The 6543-nt window shown below is 44.7% G+C and overlaps 1 long non-coding RNA gene across 2 annotated transcripts; it reads left to right on the plus strand.

The window, feature by feature from the left end:
• The first annotated feature begins 2912 nt into the window (after nucleotides 1-2912).
• LOC102367788 lies at nucleotides 2913-6234 on the plus strand. 2 transcript variants are annotated; one of them, XR_001358443.2, is made up of 3 exons: nucleotides 2913-3039; nucleotides 5368-5573; nucleotides 5906-6234. It is a non-coding gene; the product is annotated as an uncharacterized LOC102367788 (long non-coding RNA). The 2 variants fall into 2 exon arrangements; XR_001358444.1 differs by lacking the exon at nucleotides 5906-6234 and adding an exon at nucleotides 4368-4437 and having other exon boundaries at nucleotides 5311-5378.
• The last annotated feature ends 309 nt before the right edge of the window (nucleotides 6235-6543 follow it).

Genomic DNA, 6543 nt, shown 5'->3' on the forward strand with positions numbered 1-6543 from the left:
GGGTCGGGGAGCTGGGGGATTGGGTCGGGGGTGGGGCCTGGCAGGAGTCCCCATGGTCCCCTCTCTCCTTCCCCAGCTCCCCCTCCCCCGCCCCCTACTTACCAACTGCAGTTTCCACTGTAGCCACTGGGGACTGCCCAAATCATCGAAGCTCTCCGAATCTTTTCTGAAGATTCAGAGAGCTTTGAATCAATTCAGACCTTTTAATTGGTCCCCTGATTCAATTCAGATTTGGAGATTCGGCCACCGAATCGGGCCGAATCTCCTCTGAATTGAATCACCACCCGAAGCTTCACACAGCCCTACTGCAGTTTCCACTGTAGCCACTGGGGACTGCCCAAATCATCGAAGCTCTCCGAATCTTTTCTGAAGATTCAGAGAGCTTTGAATCAATTCAGACCTTTTAATTGGTCCCCTGATTCAATTCAGATTTGGAGATTCGGCCACCGAATCGGGCCGAATCTCCTCTGAATTGAATCACCACCCGAAGCTTCACACAGCCCTACTACTCAGGCTGTGTCTATAGAGCTTCAGCATTCCAGTTGATATCAGCTACTAAAGGTAAAATGCAACAAGTCAGATAGTCTCCATGGTGTGAAGAGTTTAAAACCATAATGAGCATTTGCTTCAGATGATGGACAGTATACTGCCTGTTTTCACATGCTGAATCATGCTGGACTAGCCTATTTTGGAGTATGACTGCTTCTGATGTAATTTGACTTCTTCCTTTCTGCCTCAGGCCTTGGGATGTCAAACCTTCCCCTGGGTACCTGCTGATCTATCTCTACCACAGACTCATTTACAGGGAGTGCGTCTACAGCTGCAATTAATATGACTGAATAAACTATGGTGCAAATTGAGCTGGAGTAAATTAATCCCAATGTCATCATCTACACATGCATTTAAGCACAAAAATTCACTGTTGGGTAAATTAATCTACTGTGCCCTAATTGAGGCACATGTGTAGACGGTGATATTTTAATACACAGTAAATTAGTCTACTATGCAGTAACGTACACATGTAAACACACTCAGGAATAGCCATTAGGTCAGGTGTAAGTTTTTCTTCAGGGACCAAGTGAAAACCATAATGATTTTTGATGGAAATAATTTTTTTCACAAGATAAATACACATATCCCTGTTGGCTTGGGAGGGGGGTTAGTTTTGGGGAAGCTTAGCTTTGTTCCAGCCTGCAGCACACCACTAATTTCAAAGTCTCAACCCATCTGGAAGAAGGAGAATGCTTTGCAGGGACACCATTTTGCCAAGTTACATTATTTGACAGAAATGGACTGTGAAATACCTACTAATTGCTACAAGATTTAACACAGAAAAAGCAGTCTTGGTCCAGTGAGGTTCACCTAAAGACCTTCATGTTCAGAATGGCAGAACAGCGGAATAACAATGCGTAACATGTCCTGCTCTTTGAACATAAAATTACTGGGCTCATTATTCTACCAGCAAAAGAAAGAAAAATATGAACCAGGAACAATGACATATTTTTCATTGTTTTCAATAAATCTAAGCCCCTAATTACCTAAACTATTTCTGGAAAGCTCTGAGATACATTTCTTTAGCTCTTAATTCCCAAAGGATCCACAGTTGTAGGCCTCATTTCAGTAATCCCAGATTATTCTCTCATTTTACCTGACAAGCCACTCCATTAACCAACTTACATTCAAAGTCTGTTTAAAGAACATTGAAGCATTTACATTGGTACAAACGCTACAGAAGCAGAGAACCAGTGAACTTGCTTCAGATAGCTCTAAGGTTGCTTTTCAGGAGAGCTGAATTCCATACATTTTCTTAAAAAATACTATTTGAGATACAAAGGTCTTGAATCCTGAAGTAGTTATTTCCCCCTAATACCTACTTTGATTGACTTCTACTGATCTCAACCAGAAATCTGGTGTCCTGGTGATATCACTGGAATGAGAAATGCAGGAGATTAACCCAATTCAATGCAAGTCCAGACCAGAACTTAGATCTAAGCAACTTTAAATGCCCTGGAGTACTTAAAATCCAAACATAGGTCTAGAACTGACCCTTCTTTCTAAAGGGGATAGAACCAAAACCCATGAATTGTAAATGATGGTTCAAAGACTGGATCCCATCTATACACAGTACTCATACAAACTCTCTGGGTGCATCCCCACAAGTGGGAATGTGCATTTCCCTGGGGACAAATAGCAGTGGCACATACTTGTGCCTTACCTGAGGTCCTGGGGGCCTCCTGGAGCTGTAGTGGTGATCTGGGCACACGGAGCCTGGTTTTAGATGGTGCACACTGCCATCAAACTTCACTGAAAATAGCTTGTGTGCTCTGATTTTATTCTACCAAAGTATTTCAGAACAAGCTTAACTGAACTAGTGCTAGAGAGCCTAGCACTTTGATGGATCAAGCTCTCACTAATAGAGCTAAATACATACTTTGATTCACACATAGCTGAAATACATATGTTCTGAGGAGTGCATGCACTTTTGCAATCATACATAGCTAATTAGGTGGCTTGCTAGCCATGCCTGATTAAGTCTCAATCACTTGGGTCACCACATTCATATACGTCTTGGCCACCTCTCATTCTGATCTACTTAAACGATTCCAGCATACTACTGCTCTCTATTACTAGCTTAGTTTAAGTAGCAGATGTCTGCTTTGTGGATCTAACGCTTGATATCTGTCGGAATCCAGTCCTGATCCAAAGGCTCAGAACCAAACACCTGCTCACCCCTCCACCAGGCCACATCTCATGGACATAGGTAAAGTGCCAGGGAAAGGAGCCCTACTGGGAAAAGGCCTTGTACTTTTGACCCCTGGTTGATTTGGGGCTCCTGGCTACTAATAGGATCCTCCTACCTATATAAAGCTTCCTGTTTCCTGCAGAACCTGCCTAAACAAGGCTTTTGCTGCTTTTGGACTGCTTTATTGTCTCTTTGCTTCTGTATTCTGATTCCAGATATGATCACCTGTTGCTGACCCTGCCTGGACTTTGATCTCTGCCTCATGACTTGGACTGTTTGGAACTTGGTTCTCCCAGGTACTGGACCTTACTTGCTCTCTGACCTTGTGTTGTCTGTTATTTCAGCTATGATTCAGATTCTGATCTTCTGGCTTTGACCTAACTTTCCCTCTGACACCTGGCTATTGGTTCACTAGGCAAACGGTCCATGCCTTGGTGCATGACAACATCCTAATGATTACCTGATTATGTGGCTATTGATATGATGATGGAACGTCTATTGTTTTTGCTTTGCTCAGTTAGATGGGGCTTCTCTGAAAATGAATTGGGGCTGCATAGTGGAAGTGACTATTGCTTCATTTCTTGCAAAAGATGGAAGGTATAGAGGTATAGGATTGCAAGAAAGAAAAGACCATCTTGGGCATTTGTACAGGTGACACCCAGCGATGTACATGTGACAAAAATTTCTCTTTGTGTGGCTTAATGGTATCACACTTCATACATACACAAGTTTTGGGCAATTTAAATGAGTTTGCATCATCACAAACTAATCCCCATTCCAATGTAGTTTAGTTTGCAACAATGCAACTTGTAATGGTGCAGCCATTAACCTGTCATGTGTACGTGGCAAGTCATTGGATGACATGTAGTGAGCCCCTTTGTCCATTGGGTGTCATGCAGTTTTTGTGTAGTGAACCCCCTTGTCCACCAACTGTCATTACAATTTGCAGTTATTCTAGTGTAATGAATGTTTTAGGACACCAGGTATAGCAGCAGAGCCTGACATAAATCAGTCTTCTGCTGACCTCTTATTATTGTTTTATTAAATAAAGAATTCAAGGACACTGATCTGTCACTGCCATCTCCTATTTCACTTGGTATGGTGGGTGTCCAAAGGACCCAGGGTGTGTTGGGAGGTTGCAGATCAGGATGATCCCAAACTTTTGGAGATCAATCAGTATGTGCTGTATGTGCTCTCTTCTCCATTATTGGGGATAATGTGGTGTATGGTGTACCCTGACCCCCTCAGAGCTATTATAGAAATACCACACAGAGAAGCGGGCTATTGAATACTGGACACCTAACTTGGGGTTAATGCTGTAAGTGGTGTCACAAAACCAGTCAACGGAATAAAAATGACTTGTGCTGGCAAAAGATATATCCTGTTCCCCTATTTTGGGCAAAACCTGTCAACGGAATAAAAATGACTTGTGCTAGCAAAAGATATATCCTGTTCCCCTATTTTGGGATTACTGCTTGGAGTTAATAACCAATTGCTCACTTTCTGTGGGCTGCTGAGTGTAGTTTTATTTGCCATTAAAAGCAGTAAGCAGGTGCCTGGTCTCAGGATGGCAGATACTAGCCTGCAGGCATTATAACATTTTTTTTTTTTTTTTGGTGTGCAGGCCCCGCTCCCACCCCAAAGCCAACCTGCAGTTCTAGGAGGGCGGACACTTTTCCTGGTTTGCCCTGATGGTATCTTATGAGAACAGCCCTGTGAACCCCTGCGCTCTTGCACCCTGCACCTCTGAAACATCCCTTTTCAGCTGGCATAATTGTTCCCCTAACACCATTAATTTCCTCCCTGGTTTTGCATGAACCTGACAAGCGGAGTTCTGTGAATCTGATCACGAGCCTTATGCACACCCGCTTTATGAATAGCAGATGAGTTCTGTCACCCTTCTTTCCCTTACCGGCTATGTCTCAACTGCTCAGCATTTCCAATCATGTCCTGCTGGGTGCTATGTCTTGACACATGGGTCACTGGGCAGTCTGCTACTGTACAATGGCATACACAGGGCTAGAGGACCTAGTAAGGCTACAACACGCCCAGAACAAGCATGCCCATAAGGTACAAAAAGTTGCCATGGTTGCAGACAAAACCCCCCATCCCTGGCTTGACCCTGTCTGGTGAGAAAATGACCCATGTGAACTCTGCTCAGTGCTGCCAAAAGTAGCAACAGTTGCAGAGCATGTCTGCTGTCCAAACTTTGTCCAGACATAACAGGGTGGGAGGGGGGTGAACTTCCCTTGGCCAGGTCACCTCAACACCTATAAATTGAATGCACAGCTACCCAGGGTACCCCTCATTGATCCAAGATATGTGACACTTGGGGGAGAATGGAGTGGATTGGGATGCGTAGGTCTACTTTCAATTCTACCTTTGTTGAAACAAAGAGCCTGGTGTCGGTGTTGGTTGACCCTGAGATTGTGCACCAGTTTGTCTGCAGCCTGCATGCACTATCACATCTATCTTGATGTGGCAAGGAGAATGGGCAAGTGGGAGCACAACAGGATGGCACTACAGTTCCAGCTCAAGAGAAGGATGATGCAGGCTCTCTTTCACAGCAATGTCACTAGACCACAGCGTAAGAGTACTCCACTGCATGACATAACCCATTACAGATACCTTCAGCTGCTAATGGAAGTGCTGGATCACCATGAACACACAGGGACAGAGGTCTCCAGGGCATCCTCACCTGCTCAGACATCACCAACCACCACCATGACTCACAGGGACTCCAGTGGAGAAGATAGAGGAAGGGTCCTGGTCATGTCACCTGCTGCTTCCTCTGAGGAGGATGGACCGGGGAACTCAACCTCCACACCTGGTATGTGAATCCCTGGGGACCCTTCAAGTTACCTGTCACCTAACTGACAGCTGTGATTAGCCTGGGCTGTGAGGTGAAGGGGCAAGTTGGGGGAAATGGTGTAGGACAGTGCTTTAAAGACCCTGAGAGTTAGTGGGCAGTGCATGGAGCTACGGGGCAACCCACAGCAGGGAGCTGCATGAGTGGCCAGAGCAGGTGGGCAATTGTTTGCAGCCTTCTTGGCCATTTTGGGCTGATCGCTTCTTATGCACTTGCAAGATTTGCTGAATGTGTCTTTTTAGAGTGCCCAGCATCCTTAATTCACTCTATTTCCTGCATTTCTTGATTTTCAGTTCCACTTGCAATGCTGCCGCCAAGGACACTCAGGCTACTGAGGCAGGCTGCCACCAAGGCACGAAACGACAGGGTTCTGAATGCCATCAGAAAATGCGAGCATTGGCTGAGTGAGATGGTGAGACAATCTGTCTGGCTGCAGGCAAATTCATGGCTGTTCAGCACGAAAGGAACCTCACTTTGTCCAGGAGACATCCAAGCCCCGGCAGGACCAGCAAATAATGACCGGGCTCCTGGAAACAATTCTATGCCTGCTGGTTGACAGTTCCACTATTGCCCCTGCCAGGGAGAAGCACAAGCCAGTACTGATCCATGCTTTGTCATCCACAAGTTCTTGATCAAGCTCTGAAAGTCCAACTTAGAGCCAAGTTCTTTTATTTAGAAATGATTATTGCTTAGACTGATTTTTTTCACAGCTCATGCACCATTACCGCAGTAAAAAGAAATTTCTGTTATGTAGTAATTATGCGTCATTATCTTATAAACGTTGTTCTGTGGTTTTTTTAATTTTGTTTAATTTCTGGTTTGTAAATTAAGGTTTCTATTTGCTTTGTTCAGTTCTTCACTTCATGTTCCCTCTGTTCAAGAGGAGGAGTGTAGGTGGTGGTGGTGGGGTGTTTGCTAGCTTGTGGAAGGT

This window comes from Alligator sinensis, unplaced genomic scaffold, assembly GCF_000455745.1.
Source record: "Alligator sinensis unplaced genomic scaffold, ASM45574v1 scaffold360_1, whole genome shotgun sequence".
NCBI classification, from domain to species: Eukaryota; Metazoa; Chordata; order Crocodylia; family Alligatoridae; genus Alligator; species Alligator sinensis.